The sequence below is a fragment of the Pongo abelii genome, chromosome 2 (assembly GCF_028885655.2).
Source record: "Pongo abelii isolate AG06213 chromosome 2, NHGRI_mPonAbe1-v2.0_pri, whole genome shotgun sequence".
Lineage (NCBI taxonomy): Eukaryota > Metazoa > Chordata > Mammalia > Primates > Hominidae > Pongo > Pongo abelii.
In genome coordinates this window covers 142566804-142587041 of record NC_085928.1, presented here as the reverse complement: position 1 = coordinate 142587041, position 20238 = coordinate 142566804, and the positions used below count along the sequence as shown (strand labels likewise).

At 40.0% G+C, this 20238-nt stretch overlaps 1 protein-coding gene across 5 annotated transcripts in view; it reads right to left on the bottom strand.

Moving 5' to 3' along the window:
- Positions 1–20238, bottom strand: part of TMEM108 (transmembrane protein 108) — a 377511-nt gene that overhangs the window by 312581 nt on the left and 44692 nt on the right. Inside the window, exon 3 of one of the 5 annotated variants that reach the window (XM_054552624.2) lies at positions 8857–8978. The exons of the other annotated variants lie outside the window; for them this stretch is intronic. The gene's annotated coding sequence lies outside the window, so the exon portion shown is untranslated. The remainder of the gene's footprint in view (positions 1–8856; positions 8979–20238) is intronic. 5 annotated transcript variants of the gene reach the window in all.

Here is a 20238-nt window from a genome sequence, read left to right as displayed (position 1 = left end):
TCAATATGTTTGTGCAAGTTGTGCTTGGCATTATAATCATGTAACTTAATCATATTATAGAAACCAATGGAATATGAATGTGAATCAAAAGACTTAGTACTTCTATAAAGCTAGATAGAATAGCCTCAAAAATACTAGGTCCCAAAAAATTACTGTCAAATTAGGAGTGAGGCAGCCATACAAGACTGGAAAATAAATCATAACAACCTGGAAGAATTCTGCCCTTGTATTCACTCTGTTTAAAAGAATCCCAAACTGGAACTTGTAAGTGACATATTATGGGTGTGGTTATACAAGAAAAATGACATGGGATTCCAATGAGTAGATTTCAATGGTGGAACCACATTCAAAGGAAAGGTCTTGTTCCTACATCAAAGGATTGGTGAACAATGTCCAACTATATGTTTTAAGTTAAAATAAACATTTTAAGAGATGTATGTAAAATAAACATTTTAAGACACTAATCTCTCATTATTTTAGCCAATATTTTTAAATTTAAAAATCATGCCTCAGATTAGACGGCTTCTACTATATTTTAACAGGAATGAATCCCAGACTGTAGGCGGGCAATTATCTCCAGATGAAGGTTGGAGAGGTCAGGACTGCTCAAATCCCCAAAAGTTCTACATACATGCTAGGATATGTGGGTTGATGTAAAGGCTACAGAGGAGCCACTGATGTGATGAATTCCTATGTAAGAAGGATCATGTTGGAAATGTGGAAAGTGCTTGGAGAGAGTCAAGGCTAGAGGCTATTGATGTAAAACAGTGAAGAAATGTTAAGGCTTTAACCAAGGCAGGGGTGATGAAGGGAACATCATTTGTAGAGTAAAATGCCTGATATATACAGCACTGGGCAAGCTGGTAAGACAATGAAATATGTTTCAAAAATCCTAAAACTATCAGGAGCTTTCACCCAAAAAAAATCCAGTTTTAGGCACTGTCCATAATAAAATAACTAGAAATTTTCACATAAATTTTTACATACAAGGCTCTTTTCATTGCTCCATTATGTACAGAAGCAAAAACTAGGAGATAACCTTAAATAATCAAAAATAGGACACAGAAAATTATGGGTCATCTAAATGATGGATATTTCACATGTGTATGTGACAATGAGGAAATGTTCTTAATGTAGGTATAAAAATACAATTTCAATTCTAAAAATCAATTATTATACACACAACTAGAAATAAATATCTAGATATATAAACACACAAAATAAAGCTTGATTCACATTGATTACAGTTATGATTACTGTAACAATTATCTCTATGATGTAGGGTTACAGGTTATTTTCTTTACTGTGCTCAACAATATTTTCTACAATTAACATTACTTCTATAATCAGAAAAAAATTTTAGAAAAAATTGCTTCCAGGTTTCAGACTTCATGGAATGGATGGATGGTGGAATCAATGTCCTCATGCTTATTTCAAGTTGTAAAGAATACTCTTTTGGAGGTACTGAACAAATCCTTAACTCTTCACCATCTTTTGAATCTTTATTTTATTTATGAGACAGGGTCTTGCTCTGTCACCCAGGCTGGTGTTCAGTGGCATGATGATGGCTCACTTCAGTCTCAACCTCCTGGGCTCAGGCAATACTCCCACCTCAGCCTCCCAAGTAGCTGTAACTACAGGAGTGCACTGCTGTGCCCAGCTAATTTTTAGAAATATTTTTTGTAGAGATGGCATTTCACCATATTGCCAGAGCTGGTCTCAAATTCATGGGCTCAAGCAATCTGCCCACCTCAGCCTCCCAAAATGCTGGGATTATAGGCATGAGCCATGATATGGTTTGACTGTGTCCCCACCCAAATCTCAACTATAATTGTATCTCCCAGAATTCCCATGTGTTGTGGGTGGGACCCATGAATCATGGGGGCCAGTCTTTCCCCTGCTATTCTCATGATAGTGAATAAGTCTCACAAGATCTGATGGGTTTATCAGAGGTTTCCCCTTTTGCTTCCTCCTCATTTTTCTCTCGCCGCTGCCATGTGAGAAGTGCCTTTCGCCTCCCGCCATGATTCTGAGGCCTTCTCAGCCATGAGAAAAATCCAGTTAAACGTCTTTTTGTTCCCAGTTTTGGGTATGTCTTTATCAGCAGTGTTAAAATGAACTAATACCGTAAATTAGTACCAGGAGTAGGTGTTGCTGAAAAGATACCCGAAAATGTGGAAGCGACTTTGGAACTGGGTAACAGGCAGAGGCTGGAACACTTTGGAGGGCTCAGAAGAAGACAGAAAAATGTGAGAAAGTTTGGAGCCTCCTAGAGACTTGTTGAATGGCTTTGACAAAAATGCTGATAGTGATATGAACAATAAGGTCCAGGCTGAGGTGGTCTCAGATGAGGACAAGGAACTTGTTGGGAACTGGAGCAAAGGTGACTCTTATTATGTTTTAGCAAAGAGACTGGTGGCATACTTCCCCTGCCCTAGAGATTTGTGGAACTTTGAACTTGAGAGAGATGATTTAGGGTATCTGGGGGAAGAAACTTCTAAGCAGCAAAGCACTCAAAAGGTGACTTGGGTGCTATTAAGAGCATTGTTTTAAAAGGGAAACAGAGCATAAAAGTTCAGAAAATTTACAGTCTGATGATGCAGTAGAAAAGAAAAACCCATTTTTTTTGAGAAGAAATTCAAGCTGGCTGCCAGAATTTGCATAAGTAGCAAGGAGCCTAATGTTTATCCTTGCTGGGGATTAACCAAGGATTAATGGGGACCATGGGGAAAATGTCTCCAGACCATGTCAGAGATCTTCGTGATAGCCCCTCCTATCACAGGCCTGGAAGCCCAGGAGGAAAAAGTGGTTTTGTGGGTCAGGCCCAGGGTCCCTGTGCTGCGTGCAGCCTAGGGACTTGGTGACCTGTGTCTCAGCTGCTCCAGCCATGGCTAAAAGGAGCCAAAGCAGAACTCAGGCTGTGGCTTCAGAGGGTGGATGCCCCAAGCCTTGGCAGCTTCCATGTGGTGTTGAGCCTGCAGGTGCACTGAAGTCAAGAATTAAGGTTTGGGAACCTCTGCCTAGATTTCAGAAGATGAATGGAAATGCCTAAATGCCCAGGAAAAAGTTTACTGCAGGGGTGGGGCCCTCATGGAGAACCTTTGCTAGGGCAGTGCTGAAGGGAAATATGGGGTCAGAGCCCCCACACAGAGTCCCTACTGTAGGCAGTGACCTAGTGGAGCTGGGAGAAGAGGGCCACCATCCTCCAGACCCCAGAATGGTAGATCCACTGAGAGCTTGCACTGTGTGCCTGGAAAAGCCGCACTCAATGCCAGCCCGTGAAAGCATCCAGGAGGGAGGCTGTACCCTGCAAAGCCACAGAGGCAGAGCTGCCCAAGACCATGGGAACCCACCTTTTGCATCAGCGAGACCTGGAGTCAAAGGAGATCATTTTGGACCTTTAAAATTTGACTGCCCCACTGGATTTCAGACTTGCATGGGCCCTGTAACCCCTTTGTTTTGGCCAATTTCTCCCATTTGGAATGGCTATATTTACCCAATACCTGTACCCCCATTGTATCCAGGAAGTAACTAGCCTGCTTTTGACTTTACAGGCTCATAGGTAGAAGGGACTTGCCTTGTCTCAGATAAGACTTTGGACTGTGGACTTTTGGGTTAATGCTGAAATGAATTAAGACTTTGGGGGACTGTTCGGAAGGCATAATTGGTTTTGAAATGTGAGGCCATGAGATTTAGAGGGGCCAAGGGCAGAATGATATGGTGTGGCTGTGTCCCCATCCACATCTCAACTTGAATTTTGTCTCCCAGAATTCCCATGTGTTGTGGGAGGGACCCAGGGGGAGGTAATTGAGTCATGGGGGCCAGACTTTCTTGGGCTATTCTCATGACAGTGAATAAGTCTCACAAGATCTGATTGGTTTATCTGGGGTTTCCACTTTTGCTTCTTTCTCATTTTTCTCTTGCCGCTGCCATGTAAGAAGTACCTTTTGCCTCCCATCATGATTCTGAGGCCTCTCCAGCCATGTGGAACTCTAAGTCCACTTAAACCTCTTTTTGTTCCCAGTTTTGGGTATGCCTTTATCAGCAGTGTGAAAAAGAACTAATACAAGCTGCTACACCTGTCCTCTTTTGGATTTAGGTAATGTATCCTATTGGTGAGTATCTATCCAGGCTGAGCAATTCTCATTTTTGTAATACAGCCTCACAAGGCAGCCCTTCTCTTTCCTTGATTTACTAGGCCTTTCTCAGACTGAACCAAACTGAAACTTAGAAGGCTGAGGCGTAAAACCTAAAGCAAATTTTCCTACATTTTGCATTCTACTGTTGGTTCTTTACGTAGAGTGATGGAGGAGTGTATTGCAGGATCCACATAGACAGTGATGGGTTATAATGGGCCACATATTTTTTTACTAATAGACCTCATCCTCAAAAGTAACAGTAAACCACATTTCTATGTCTCTCTGGATAAAAATTAAACCAAGCCAAACTACAAATGAATTCTACATGAAAGTCTAACATTCAGACAGTAGAACAATAAAATAGATGGTAGTCAATATAACAGATATTACTATAATAACAGATAATTTTCTAATGTTATCCACTAATGTTATTTTTCTAGTTCCTTCAAAAACGATAGTCTGTGGGGTTAAGGAGTGATGAACATGCAGAGAATCTGTAACTGTAAATCAACTTATAGGCTGGGAAACATGCCCAGGTTGGGTTATTATCAACAACTCCTTTGTGCCAGTACTTAATGGCACAGAACCACAATGAATGCATTCTGGAATTACCACAGGAAGAACATTAAAACATTAGAAAGCAGTTATGTTTTCATCACCAGACATCTAAGCCATGAGAAATCTACTTCTTTTACTTTTTGTCTACTCCTTAAATCCCAAGTATACTTGAAATTCATTAACCTCCAAAGAACATTAAGATTTTTCTTTGAATAAAAGGTGTTTAAACTGATTCTTTAAATACCAAACACCACAGATGCAGAGATATTAACCTTGAGTGACTGCTTATCTAAGCACACTGCATTCTGGAAACAGATTAAAGACTGCTATCTGTTTCTACAATGACCCAGGTCATGGCCTCTATAGAACTTAACAACATTATTTGGAATGGCCAATCTAACCATGTTTTAGCCCTTCCCATGACATGCAAGGGTGCAGACAGAAGAGAAAAGAAGTTAGGAGATAGTTGTGGTACTAACACAGACCACTGGCTTTCTTCTGCCAGGACACCAAGACATTTCCTCTTGGGGCCAACTGCTCAAGTTAACTGTTGCCCTGGTTCCTTGGCTGTCATATTTGTAAACCTCCATTCTCTCAACGTAAATCATTTATTCAGTGTCAGTTCACCCACAATCTTCTGTTGGGTATTATACCAAATTATTTAGATATACTTGGTCTTCTAGAATATGAGAAACATAATCCACAGAAAACTGCACAGTGACTGAAATAAAAGATCAAGCACTCACAAAACAAGGCTTACAGAATCGGCTTTGCTCTTTACCATCTGTCATCTATTTTAATATATATTACAGGAAAGGCACAGTGCATGGTGGTAGGGGAGGCAGAGGTATCAGCATTGTGTGTTTGGATGAGGTAAGGCCATTCAGCATACAATCTGAAGAGACAAGAAAGCCTGTGCTGATCAATTAGTAGAGACATCCTACGAGTCTCTCTCATCTCCATGTCTCACTTTAAAATACCACAACTACTGAGCACAATGGCTCACAGTTGTAATCCCAGCACCTTGGGAGGCCAAGGCAGGATTGCTTGAGGTGAGGAGTTTGAGACCAGCCTGGGCAACATGGCAAGACCCCATCTCTACAAAAATTTTTTAAAAATTAGCTGCATGTGGTCGTGCATGCCTGTAGTCCTAGCTACTTGGGAGGCTGAAGTGGGAGGATCATTTGCACCCAGGAATTCAAGGCTGCAGTGAGCCATGATTGTGCCACTGTGCTCCAGCCTGAGTGACAGAGTGAGACCCTGGCTGTAAAAACCAAATAAAAACCACCACTGCATCCTCACGAGTGAATACAGGTGAGCCTTTGAACACTGCCCACCTGTGCTATAGGAATATTCTGTCTAAGAGGTTAAGATGACCCAATTATCATTCTTTAGGAGAGCCTCAGTCTTCTTCCTTGAGTGTAGCTTACAGACTGATGGTCCACACAGCAAAAATTAAAACACTGCTGTTGAATGGAAAGAATATTTGCAAGGCAACAAAGAGATGGCAGCTGACTGTCAACTTTGCCACAATTATTAAGTGTTCTATGGCAGGGGTCCCAAACCCCTGGGCCATGGACTGATACTGGTCTGTGGACTTCCAGGAACTGGGCCACACAGTAGGAGGTGAGCATCAGGTGAGCAAACAAGCAAAACTTCATCTGTACTTACAGCTGCTCCCCATCACTCTCATTACCACCTGAGCTCCACCACCTGTCGGATCAGTGGCAACATTAGATTCTCATAGAAGCACAAACCCTATTGTGAATTGTGCATGCAAGGGATCTAGGTTGCATACTCCTCATGAGAATCTAATGCCTGATGATCTGTCACTGTCTCCCATCAATCCCAGATGAGACCATCTAGTTGCAGAAAAACAAGCTCAGGGCTCCCACCAAGTCTACATGATGGTGAGTTATATAACTATAATATTTCATTATATATTACAATGTAACAATAATAGAAATAAAGTACACAATAAACGTAATGTGCTTGAATCATCGTGAAACCATCCACCCCTCAAGTCCATGGAAAAGCTGTCTTCTATGAAACCAGTTCCTGGTGCCAAAAAGGCTGGGGCTTGTTGTTCTATGGAGAATTTTTGTTTTGCATTATAAATTAAAAGTTAATACATGTAACTTGGACCAGCTTTCTACACAGGCTGAGACCATCGCCTTTGGTAGATGGAACCTCCCCATTCCTGACTACATCCACACATCCCATAATCCTCTTATAGTCCATTATCTGAACTAAAGAGTCATCTCTTTGGATCTGCTATTAAGACACAAATTTTAAAGCAGCAACATATCAGTACATCAGCCATTGACAATCTCTTCATTAATTAACCAGAAATTAAGAAGCTAGTTATCTAAAGAGGGCCTAAGGGAATGATGAGAAAAACAGAACTTTGAGGGTCTACTAGTGAATGGCATAGTACTGAGTGGGAATACAATTAATTAATTCACTTAGTCACTTACTAACTCCCCACTCATTCATTTGTTCACTCATTCAACAAATATACCAGGCATTGGGATACAAATTAAACCATCAGAGGAACTACAATCCAGTAGAGGAAATATTTGTATCCACAAAAGAGGAAGTAATAAATACCCTGAATTTAAAAAAAACAAGATAAAGTGCTATGGAAGTTAGTAGGTGGAAGAGATTAAGGCTAGATGAGGGGATCTATGTGGCTTAATGGAGAAGCCATTTAACCTGCGTGTTGAAGGATGGCTAGAATACAAACAAGACAAGTGGAAAAGGTGGCTGAGAAACTGCTAACTATCCCTGCAAGGGGCCAGGCCAGCAGTGGCAGCAGAAGAAGTCTACTGGGTGCCATATGCTGGCGATATGGAGGGAGCAAGAGCAAATGATGAGGTGTGCAGAAAGGGACAAGAGACAAGAAAGTTCCACAAACAAACAGCATGTCTTGTTTTATCGGTATGCCTGGGGCCATGCATGTATTTATTTATGCGTCAGGTCTTACTCATCTGAAAGTATAATTTTGTGATTCTTGGAGATTCTCTGACCTAAGTCCTCATTTTTTAGAAGGGAAAACAGAGGGATTTGCTAACTTATCCAAGGTCATGGGGCTGGTAAGAGGTTGATCTGAAACTACAGTTGAGTAGCCCTGAAATGAATGAATCTAGTATTCCTTCCATTTGTATCAAGGGTTATCAACCTGGTCAGCAGCATCTCGTGTGTGTGTGTGTGTGTGTGTGTGTGTGTGTGTGTGTGTGTGTGGTGGGAAGGGGAGAAACAAAGAATGACTGACATGGAGGTTCATCAGAAGGGACACAGGTACTCAGAGGGTTAAGAAACAGACCTGCATATCTTCACATCATGAGAGGAATTTCCTTTGGAAACAAGGACTAAACTGGAAACTTTGGCTATAATATTACTATCTATACAACAGCTGATCTATTAACTGTAACAACTCAAGTTCCTCAGGCCTTATTAATCTACCCAGGTGTCTGCTTCACATGTCAACACACCTAACTGTCATGACTGATGTTATAAATGCAAGTGGCAGGTTCCTAGGTGGCCAGGTGTTGAATAAGCAGAAAAGTCGCAGCCATCCACCAAGACATCATTTGTGCTTTCAATGAATGAAAAGCATCTCTACTTATAGCTAGATTTCTAATTCAGAAAGATATGCTGAACTAACAGTAAAAATGAAATATCAAGAAAGGCATAAAAATGTTTTAAAGCAACATTAAATGTTGGAGCCTTCTGTCCATCTCTGTCCCCATCAGAATTTTCTTCCACCCAGAAGTCACATTAATTCCCCATAATTCCAGACCACTCAGAGTAGTTTTGAGCTGATAGGCTGTCTACAAGTCACAGAAGTGAGAATATTGCCAAGTATTTTAGATCTGATGTAATGCCTCTACTTTTATGGAAGATGGAACTAGCCCAGAGAAATACAGTGACTTGGCCAAGATCATATACATAATAAAGATGGAGAACCAGTCCTTGAAGAAAATCTTCCTCTGGACTTTCTGTTTGCACACCTCAGGCCTGAGGAACAAGCCAGGTGGGAGGAAGCTCCTACTGCCCTTACCAAGAGTGTGGTGTCCCAAGAGTTCTAACTTCAAACAGCATCAGTTCCAGCTCCCCACCCAAGTGGGACTTCAGTTCTAACTTTTCAAATCCTTACCTATGGTCAGGCGCGGTGGCTCACGCCTGTAATCCCAGGACTTTGGGAGGCCAAGGCAGGTGGATTGCTTGAGGTCAGGAGTTCGAGACCAGTCTGGCCAACATGGTGAAACCGCGTCTCTACTAAAAATACAAAAAATTAGCCAGGTGTGGTGGCACACTCCTGTAGCCCTAGCTACTCAAGAGGCTGAAACAGGAGAATCGCTTGAACCCAGGAGGCAGAGGTTGCAGTGAGCCGAGATCGCACCACTGCCCTCAAGCCTGGGTGACAGAGTAAGACTCCATCTCAAAAAAAAAAAAAACAAAACAAAACTTTACCTACATATATAAAACATGGGATTTGTTTTTTCCTCTCAAGCCACAGACATGGCAGAGGAACTTTTTCAGCTATGACTAAGTGAACTATTTTAGATGATTACACAGCTTTGTTCTGTTTCCTTCTACTTAAATCGGCTCTTCACTTTTAAATACTTGATGCCTCTATGAGTGAATGTATTATAACATAAATATAGCTTCAAGGAACACTATGAATACAATAAGTTAGAAGCTATGGACATGTCCTACAATCGGCAATGGTTAAGGAGTTATGTTCACTTAATAGAAAATGATTTTGCTGCTATTAACATTACCAAGACTATACCAGGAATTAGGAAAATATTTTAGGATTTAATCTTAAGTGAAAAAAATCTGAGTTACAATACAGAGTACAACCTATGATCACACTATGTAAAAACCATGTCTTCTAAAAATAGGGTTAAAAATCAAAGTAATAATAACGGCCATTGTGTCAGCTGTAGAGTTACAAGGAATAAAAAAATTCTAAAAGTCTAAAAGTGAGTTATTATAATATTTTAATATACTTAAAACTGTCCAAGTAAAAAATTATAAATTTAAAATTTGACAGAAAGAAAACTTTTAAATATGACTTGGGTAAAAGAAGGTAGGAGAAAATATGAGATGCAGTTATTAGACCCTGGAGTTTGGGAAACACTGGAGATGTTTCACATCACTCTGGGTATACCAACTAATCAATGTAAAAGAAAGTTCTAGACATCTGCTATCTTTTTCATAGCTGGTTCCTTGTCAGGCTGTATCTGGAATGAAGTTGACTTGTATGTATTACTAAACTGTTTATAAAATCAAAGCTCAAATGATGGGTTGTTTCCTCTTGACTACCATCTCTACCATTTCAACAGGTATCAGAGAAGAGTGCCTCAGTTTAGCAGAAGAGGAAAAGCTGTCGTCTTCCTCCCAAGACATGCCTTGCAATTTGGAAGCTCCAAGTACTACTGAAGTCATCATACTTTATAGACTCAGCATCTTATTAGACAGGGACAAACTAGTTGATGATTAGCAAGAGTAGAGACCAAATAATGCGTTTTCTCTGAGAGGCTCAAAACAATCATGATACATTCACGCTCTTATGCTACCATGATGGTGTTGGTTTTTTTTTTTATAAGAAGTCTCTCAAATCAGAGAAATATTTCTTCATCAGTTCATTTTCTGCCTTTAGTCAAAGCCTAATCAAATGAGGCTGGGAGAGGCAATACTTTACATTTCTCTACTGCCTCTTCTAGCCTCGTTTGATTAGGTTTTGCCTAATGGCAGAAAAATGAACTTGATAACCTCTCACAGTCTTCCCTAGGCCAAAGTATTTGAATAAGTAGCTGGTGAATAAGTAGAGTAGTATTTAACTTCTTTAATGACAAATGCAAAGTTTTCAGGTATGATAATAATTAATTTGTAAATTCCTGATAAGAAAAATTATCCCACCCATCACATGGTTTCCTTAGCAGCTTACTAAACCATATTATGCATCATAATCAATAAATGTCAGGGGAAGAATAAATAAGAAACAGAAAGTTATGACAGATGTGCATTAAGTAGACATAAAAGCCACTGATCTAGTCAACAAGTCCATAGGAATAGCTATCCCTTCGCCTGGTTTGTGGTTAGTTATAAGCTATTATTGCCCCATAATTCACACTCATTGGGGAAGCCTACCTGTACAGAAGATCCCTGTAAAGAGGATCTAGAGTACAGAAAAAGCCAGGACAATAATAAATACAAGTAACAAATATATGGAAAAGTTCTATTTCTCAGGCAATCAAAGAAATACAAATTAAAATAAGATACCATGTTTTATCTAAGAATCTAGGAAATATTTTTAACAGTAACAGTGTCAGTAGACTACATTGAAATAGATACTCTCATATACTTCTACAGGAATTATAAACTGGAATCAGCTTTTTGGAAGTATTCTGGCAATGTTTATTAAAAATGTATATATTTAACCCAATAGTTTTACTTACAGTGATTTACCCTAAAAATTCACAAATATTAATCTAATGTGCAAGGATGATCATCACTTTTATAAAAGTAAAAAACAGCAGATAACTATCATTTAACAAAAGCAGTATGTTAATAAATTCTGGGAGCTCCATATAATAGAATACTTTCAAGTTCTCTAAGAATATTTAGTGACATGGTAAATTATAAGATGTATGAAAATGTAAGATACATGTCCTTAAATTCAGTATGATCTTAATTTTATAAAATAAAAATATATCCCTATATGCATGTAAATTATACTGGAAGGAAAAACTCCAAACTGCTAACCAATGAGTTTCTGCAGATGCTGACTGCATGGGAGATTGCCTCACTCTTAAAAATGCACCTTTGAAATTTTTTACAATAATTCTTATGAGAATGGTAGTGCATTGACTTCTCAAGCTTTATTTGGCAATATATGAATATATTATTTCTTTATAGTAATGCGAAATGACTTACTGATGCTTACTGATGGCTTTGTCCCAAAAGTGTCTGCCTACAGCTGAGACGGGAAAGAATCCTAAAGATACATGGACCTCACGCCCCTATTAATCCCAACAATATAGCAGCTATGTAATAGTTCCCTTTTAAATTAAATGGGAGGAAAAAGACTCCTGAAGAATTGTTATGTTTATCAAGCAGTAAGAATGACATCACTGCCTTGAAATGCCAGAGAGTTCAAGAAATGCTCCCTGATGACCTTTTGCTTGGCTCCAGGTGTTTCGTATGAAAGATTTCAGGGAAGTTTTTTGTTTCGTTTTAATGGGAAAGACTACAGATCCTACAGTGAGAATCTACATATTTTTAAAACAATGATCTCTCTCTCAGGTAATGATTCATTTTGTACTTAGGCACTGGCCACAAAGTTTCCAGGGTTTCAGTAACATGCCTCTAAAACCCACTGGCCACCACCTTCCATTGTTAAGGTGTTCTTCATGCTTGCTGGTCTCATTTTAATCTACAACCTATGTTCAACCCGCAGGGCTGACAGAGTAAGAACTTGCCTTTAAATTCCATTAGCTGAGCCCTTCATTTTTGCATAGTTTGATTCAGGAATAAATTCTACATATTAAACACATGCTAAATTGACATTTAATTGAACTTGAAACTCTTACAAATGCTGATATACAGCCAGCAAACAAATCTATTTGCTGTCTATTCAAGATAGTCAGAACTGCCTTCAGCAGGTCAGTTTATGAATGAACTAGGTTTTCAACCAGACCATTAGCATTTTTTCCTAAGAATCAGAAAACAAGAGATAGCTTGCACCTCTGAACCATGCAGTCTGGTATTAATCTGGGATTACGGAAGGTAGACAATCATTAAGCCAACCTCTTTCCTGCTCCCAAACATCTTTTCTCCTCTCTGTCCTTGTCAAGTTCACTGTTTCTTCAGTTACTTTTTATATGAAGTGACAACCTATAATTGGTGTCACTAGACTCACCTGCCCATAGAGCACCACAGAAGTCCATGAGGCACATTCAGAGTAAAGTGGACCAAAAAACAACTATCAAAAATGAATTAACTACAGCCAAAAACAAGATTCATATGCATTTTCTTTCAAAGGACATGAGAGTAAAATTTATTTTGAATAAAAAACTCAATATGCTAATATATTAAAATTATAGAAAAGGCACTGAACATAAACTGGTAATTTGACCAGACAACTGACATCATTTCAGTGGTGACCTTCCCATGCCTCCCTGTGCACTGACGAGGTGATATGGTTTGGATCTGTGTCCCTGCCCAAATCTCATGTCAAATTGTAATCCCCAATGTTAGAGGAGGGGCCTGGTGGGAGGTGACTGGATTACAGGAGCAGTTTCTCATAATTAGTTTAGCACTATCCCCTTGGTGCTGTTCGTGATGATGAGTTCTTGTGAGATCTGGCTGTTTAGAAGTATATAGCACCGCCCCGACTTACTTCTGCTCTGGCCACGTGAGATAGCTCACTCCCCTTTTGCTTTCTGCCATGATTGGAAGCTTCCTGAGGCCTCCCCAGAAGCAGAAGCTGCTATGTTTCTGGTACAGCCTGCAGAACTGTGAGCCAATTAAACCTCTTCTTTACAAATTACCCAGTATTGTGTATTTTCTGATAGCAATGCAAGAATGGACTAACACACCAGGTCTTCATGGATCAGACAATTGCTCGCAGCATTTGTGGCTGTGACACAGTCAATCTTAATGACAGAGGTCCCAAACACCAATGCCAAGGCTGTCATAATGCCACAGCTCTTGGAGTCAATCTAGCAAGCAGCGATTCAAATGTCTATTATCAATCAGAAACGTCCTTAAAAACTGTTATTAATGCCAATATTTATTCCAAGTCAAGTATTCAAATACAGTGTGAATATACTGCTTAGCACCAAATCCTTCTTTGTGGATGAACTACTAGCACAGATCTATAAAAATGAATCAGAATTAGTTTAGGAGCAGAATACAAGGACCTAAGCTTTGCTACTCAAAAAGCCAGCCCCAGTAGCAATCTTCCCTCTCAATTACTTTCTTCTCAGCATTGCTCTATTCCTACCTCCCCACATGCCCTTTCAAGGCTAATGTTACATCACTTTCACTCAGTTTTCTCAAACACACCCTGTGTATTAGCTTTGCTCAGGCCATGGTCTCCTCCAAAGCCCTCTTCTCTCCCCTATGACTCCTCCCATTCGTGAAGGTCCAACTCAACATCTTCATGTTCTGCCACCTCTGTGGGCCTTTCCTGCCCTCCTGTCAATCTGCAGCAAACAACGCCTGTCCCAGCATGCACTTCTCAGGCTCCCTACCACTGCTGGATAGCTGTTTTAGGCCTTGTCCCTTTAACAACACCATAGATATCATGACAACAAGGACCACAGCCATCTTTCTTTTTACTTCTCCAAAGGCCTATAACAGGCCAAAATGTTTGGGCCCCCACTGATAAAAAACACGCTAAAGTCAATTTCAACACTCTAGACACAGTAACAATCTTTTTTCTCTTTGCCAAAAAGAGTGCAATACCCAGATTATAGTATTCATCTGCATCTCTCTGTGAAGTTACTTTATGAGAGTGGGCTCTCTCAAAGGCACCATGTAGTTGGGCCTCGACTCTAACGACACGACAGAGGCTGCCCTCCTGGATGATGGGTAGGCAACAAAACAGGCAAACCCACAGCTCTTCTCTGGTTGCTGCTGTCACACACAGTGGAAAGGTGACAACACTCAGTGCTCAGGTTCCAGGGAAGAAAGATGGCCACAGTCCTTGTTCTCAAGATACCCAAAGCCCTGTTAGGCAGACAATGTCCAGAGCAAGCTAACCAACAATGTCAGGGAGCCCAAGAAGGATACCTGAGACACGTAGTATGGTCCTGGCATAACCAATCTTAATGTCAGAAACTTCCCTTATCTGGTCCCAAACAACAATGCCAAGGGCTAATTGTCACAATGCCACAGTTTCATGACATTTTTTAAGGATCAGCATAAAAAACAAGCAAGGAAACAAAATCAGAGAGAACAAAAAGACATCTCTGTGGTTAACCCCAAGCCAGTGGAAACCACTGTCTGATCTCCCAGACTGGGGCTATACAACAAAGCAATTTAGCATCGCCTATGGTTATGAGGCATGGAGCCTGGGAGATAGTTCCAGAAGATTTATCCTGCAGCGTTATCACATCTAAATAGGACAGAACAAGAGAGGTGCATGGGATGGTAAGGTTCAGAGGAACTCCCAGAGGTAGCAGTTAGAACTCACCAAGGCTTTCTATCAAGTCCAGAGACCCAGAGAGTGGGAAGCAGGTCACGGAGACACACAGCAGAGTCAAAGTCAGAGGACATGACAAGGGAGGAGCCCAGAGAGGAAGAAGTCTAGGCTGAGTTACATTAATCTCTATCAGGGCTGCACCCAACTGCTGGCGGCTACCCCTGAGTGAGAGTCAAGCAGAACCAAGATCCTAAAGTTGAATGTTCCTCCCCAGGGATTCCTGACATTTTGGATTTCCTTTTCAAGTGGGAGTTTAAGGTTTCTGGGACAAGTATAGGATTTGTAAACATCTGCATTTTTCTGAATCATTTTGTGATGTAAAACTATAAAGCATGCTGGTCCTTCTGTAACCATGGAAGTGAGACATGGAATCTCATGTTATCTCATGGTTGTATGGCCAACCCCACACATCCATGTAATGCCCAAACTACACCATAGTGGACAAAGAGCTCTACCTTCTGCCAACAAGGTCTTTTGCTGGATTTGAGCCAACGTTAATTTAGCCAAATTAAATGTCTTCTCTCATTCCTATGTATGATCTCTGGCAGTACCAGATGCTACAGAATCATCAGCTCTGTGAAAGCAGGACCCTATCTTGTTCACCACAGAGTGTACCTCATCTAATAAAGGGAGGGCCTGTTTCACATGGATAATGTTTTTAAAAATGCTCAGCTCGTAATAGTTCATTAAACTGTACAATTATTTTAGGAGGTTTTTGTATTTGTCTTATACTTAACAATAAAAATGTTTATAGAAATGAAGCAGACACATATCCTGCATGTATAAGTAAATATAACACAAGGAAGAAGGAATTCAACAGGTACAAAACCCTCACTATGCCTCAAGTCCCTTAATTATAGTGTATAACATTGTTCATTTAATGCTTACCTCAAACTTACAAGTTTTGCTTCACTTTACAGATGGCAAAAGAAAAAAAAAAGCTCAAATGCTCAAGAGATTAAGTAAGAAGAGAACTAAGGTGGACTCCAGACACATCTGGCACTGAAACGAATAAGCTGATTTCAATGACGGATAGGTCAGAAGGTACAGAGGGAGAACCTCTGGACTCCAGGAGCAGAGAAGGCCACAAAGGACAGCTAACATTTGGGATGCCATCCCTTTCACCACTCCTTGGACAAGGTCAGGATCTGAGAATTCTTTCCATATGATATCTCCTTAGTAAGCAATAATGGTGCTTTCTTTTTTTAATGTGGCTCAGCAGTCAAAGACAGAAATTAGAACAGCTGAACAAGAGAAAAGATGAAATTAGTGAAAAATAGAAACCCCTGATTTTAGAAACCTTATAGATTCCATTTCCAAAATAAGTCTCACTCTAAAAATATTGCTCTTGAAGGCTGAAATACTTTTAAAAAAATCTCAAATGGTACATTGATCTTACTAATGGCTTTCAATTTTTTTCAAGAGTTTCTAAAATCCATACAATCTAAACCACCATTCTTCCATGAAAGAAAAAAATAAATAAAAGTAATTATTACAAAAAAGAAGTCTAGCAAGAAAGTACAACATGACACCTTAATAGGACATCTTATTATCACTGAATACAAGAAAGGATTCAAAGATTAATGGGTTTATGCCAAAAGGACAAAGGAATCAGACTGAAGAGGATTCCAGTGGCCAAATTTGGTCCAAATAATAATGACTATAATTGATTGTAACATACTGAATAGATGAAAACCCATGAGTACATAGTAACGTGCATTAAAAAATTAACAGTGAAAGGGGAAATCCTTATAACGCAATTATTTCCCATCTCTTGCTGTAGCCTCTGATTGAGAATCAGTGATCTGTTTCAGTGCTCAATTTTTGCTTTGTATAAACTTTTTCCATTATAAAAGTAAAATAAAGTGAATAAGCACCATAGTGGGCAGGCCCTTTGGTGGCAGAGAAAGAAATTATCCTTCAGACATCCATCACTTTTTTGAGACTATAAGGCAGAGGAAATGGGGAAAAAAATGAAAACATTCATTTTATATTTGGAATTTCAGATAAAGAGGCAAGAGACTCTTCCCCTAACTTTATATTGTCTTTGGACCATGTTTTGAACAGGCTGTATTCTCTAAACGTTAGCTAAGTTCAATAATTTGCAGAGTTGAGATTTAAAAATATAAAAAGCAAGAACTATTCCTGGAAGAAAGAAATAGTAAAAGAAGAGTCAATCCTAACAAAAGCTGAAAGGTAGGGAACTGACATCATGAGGCCTCGTGAGGTGCTTCTGTTAGTGAAGACGACTGTCTGGTATAACTGAAACACATCACACTCAAATCTAGGTTCCTGGAAAAGAGTCTCAAACCCACCACCCACTCACTGCGTGTCTTGGAGAAACCCCTTTACCCTTTGCACTATGGTTTCCTTAATAAAAGAGCTGGTCTTGATGACATTCACTCCCACTCTATGATCTCACGAATATTTGAACTTCTATCTCCCTGTGCTGTGTGCCCTTGAAGGAATTAACTTCTTTGTGCCTCAGGTTCCATCCCATTTGCAAATGGGATGTTAATAGTTCTTGTACCTCATCTTCGCATATAGTAATGACATAATATATGTGAAGTGCTTGGAACAGTGCCTGGACCATAGTAAACACGTCAAAATATTAGCTATTGTTGCCATTACAATTAACAATTTTTATTTCCGTCACCCATCCAAAAGCTAATAATCCTTCAAGGAGCAGCTCCGGTACCTTTATCATTCCAGCACATGAATCACCTCTCTTTGCCTCCCCTTTTCTCCTATGAACTATCTTTAGATAGAACCTGAATATCTACACCATTTCCTAATGAGATATGTGCACAGCACCCTACTCCAAACTAAATGTGAGGCCATTTCTTCTCTAGAGTGGGAGAGAGAAGGGAAGAGTGGCTGGAATAAGTCTAATACTGATTGTTCTAGTGAGAGTAATAGAAGTCTGTTTGAAGGGAAAAATCAAGCATTGAAGAAAATCTAGTTGACCAGAGGGCCTAACATTCATGATTCAGATAGGCAAGTCTGGTAGTAGGATTAAAAGAATATGGGTAAATGTTGAAGCTGAATACACATGGTTTATGATGCTGTTCTTTGGTTTCATCTAGTTGAAAATTTCCTAATCACTGTTTTTTTTTTTAATTCAAGAAAAAGAATGGTTGAAAATAAAATCTTATCATTTATGATACTGGGGTATGCATTGTACAGATGATCAAAAACTTCCTAGCTGAAAAGCAACCCCTCAGATGCCTTATCTCTGCTCCCTATAACCATGTCAAGAGGTTCATCTTCAGTGTCTTAAGAAATAGTTTATGGAAGGTCTCAGCTATGAACACTAAGGGAATATGACGTATTCAGAATGGATTACTATATGCCTTTTTTTTACGTTATCTCAGGACTAGCTCCTATGGAGGAGAAAGGGGAAAACAATAGAATCAAATTGAACAGAATCACCTTCACCCCCCAATTACCCGACTGTCCTGTCCCTTTGAAAGTCCCTTAGCAAAATGTGCTTTTAAAAAATTACATATTCCTTTATTTTAAAAAAACAGAAATACCATTGTCTTTGGGATGTCCTCAGGGTTAGAACTATCTAAAAATAAAACATTACTTCAGGGAAGAAAAGAAATATAAATTGCCCAATGAATGTGACACCACAAAATGAATTAGACAAAACAAAGAACTATATGAGATACACTTCTTTCAAAGCTGCCCCTTTTCAGTCCACAGTCCTTATAATTAAGTAGGTCTAAGAACAATATTAAACCAGAGAGGAAGTAAACTTCTGAAGGTTGGACAAAGGCAAAAACATCTAAAAGGGAGAAAACAACTTACCCAACGTCCTGTTTCAGCTTAACAGTCCATGTGCCATGTATGGGCAACTCTCTCATCTGTCTCAATCCATTTATTCAACAAATTGACTGAGCACTCAGTATGTGTGAGGTGCCGGGAGGGGGATGAGGAGTGAGGGACAGTTTCCAGTGCCATCACAATGTGCTGGAACAGAGGCATGTACAGGATACAGATGGATCATATGGGAAACAGTCAAGCCAGGCTGAGGAGTGGGGCAGGGCAGGGGGCTTTCCAAGTAATGTCTCTTGAGAGGCGAAACAGCTTGGTAGTTGAAAGCACAGGCTCAGGAACAGACTTCCTGGGCTCAAATCCCAGCACCACTGGCTCAGTGACTTTTAGTGGGTTGTTTAACTTCTTGTACTGTAAAATTGCAACTTTTTGAAAAAGTCACTGTTTTAGATGTATAGTGGGCATTAAATGAGTATTTTGTACAAAAAGTTTAGAGGCCAAGTATGGTGGCTCATGCCTGTAATCCCAGCACTTTCGGAGGCCGAGGTAGGAGGATTGCTTGAATCCAGGAGTTCAAGACCAGCCTGGACAATAGAGGGAGAACTTGTTTCTATAAAAAAATTTTAAAAATTAGCCAAGCACAGTGGTGCCTGCCTGTAGTCCTAGCTACTTGGGAAGCTGAGGCCAAAGGATCCCTTAAGTCCAGGAGGTTGAGGCTACAGTGAGCTATGATTACACCACTGTACTCCAGCCTGGCAGACAGGGTGAGACCCTGTCTCAAAACAACAATAATAATAATAATAAATAAAAAGGTTAAAATAGCACTTGGCAAACAAGTGACCATACAATATACTGTCTAAACTGGGACATTTTTAACAGGAAAGAGGGCAATACTAATTACTACACTAGGACAAAAGGAGTCAACCAGAAGCGTCCAAGTCAAATCAGGACATTTGGTCACCCTCAATATGTGCTCATGGTTGTTATTATTGAATGATGTTGGCTAAGCAAAGAAGCAGGGAAAGGACGTTATGGCAGAAGTGACAACGCATACAATGACAGAGAGTCAAGAAACTGGGGTGAGTTCAAGGAATTCAGGTTCCTTTGACACCCACTCCTATAGGATGGACTTCCTTTCCTGCAGAGCATTCAGTGCAGCTGGCAGTTATGCACCATCATTGTGAATATCTGATTAGCATTTATTTCCCCCAGTAGACTGTAAACTCCAGAGAAGCCTGGTTTTGCTCAGCAAGCTTGGTTATGGGCACAAAGCAGGCACTCAAATATCTGTTGAATGATTGTTGAAGGAACTTGGCATGGCAAAGGACAGAGCACAAAGCAGACTGCAGAGGTCACAAAGTATGCTGCTCAGATTTATTTTCAAGACAAAATCTGCCACAAGGAGTAGAGTTAGCTGACAGCTCCTAGCTGTGGGTGTCTTTAGGATCTGCCACGGCTTTGAAGCTGAGGTCATGCTCTACTAAGGTAGCTCCAGCCAATAACCAAGCAAGGCTTGCCACTCCCGACCAATGGGGACTC